Source organism: Octopus bimaculoides, chromosome 4, assembly GCF_001194135.2.
Source record: "Octopus bimaculoides isolate UCB-OBI-ISO-001 chromosome 4, ASM119413v2, whole genome shotgun sequence".
NCBI lineage: Eukaryota > Metazoa > Mollusca > Cephalopoda > Octopoda > Octopodidae > Octopus > Octopus bimaculoides.
The window spans coordinates 76,991,896-76,992,684 of NC_068984.1; positions in this window are offsets into that span (position 1 = coordinate 76,991,896).

Sequence of the window (789 nt, forward strand, 5' to 3'; positions counted from 1 at the left end):
AAAGCGAAAAATGTCGAAAGAAAGGAAGGAGAAAAAGCTAAGAAAGAAAGAATGAAATATGTAATAGAAGAAAGGGGGTAAAAAATCGCCGATGGAAAAGAAAAACATTCAAGAATTCTAAGAGGAAGAAAAAAAAAGACCATTTCAAAAATACGATAAAATAAAAACAATTACATAAAACAAAAGAGTGAAAGAAGAATATAGAGGAAGCAGGATGGATTAAGGTAAAGAATGGAACGGAAGATCATTGGTTGATAGTAAGCTTTTAGTATTTGGTTTCGTTGTTATTGTTTTTGTTTGCTACAAACTACAATTCTCCCATAACCGGCTTTGGTCAAACAGTTCACTTCGGTTAAGTGTGAAGAGCGGTAAATTACCAAATCAAACTCTTCAGAAATTCTTCAAGTACCATTTAAAAAAAAGAAGAAAAAAAAAGAAAAACAAAATGAAAAAAGAAAAGAAATTCATATATTATTCTCATTTTTTGGCTTCTTTCTTTACGCTTTGGAAGTGAATGAACTTGTAAACACACACACACACACACACACACACACATACACACACACACACACACACACACAGACACGCACACACACACTCACACATACACACGTACACACACACACACACAACCATACACTCGCACACAGATAAACCCACGTTATCTATCTATCTATCTATCTATCTATGTATCTATCTATCTATCTATCTATCTGTCTGTCTGTCTGTCTGTCTATCTATTTATCTATCTATCTATTTATCTATCTATCTATCTATCTATCTATCTAT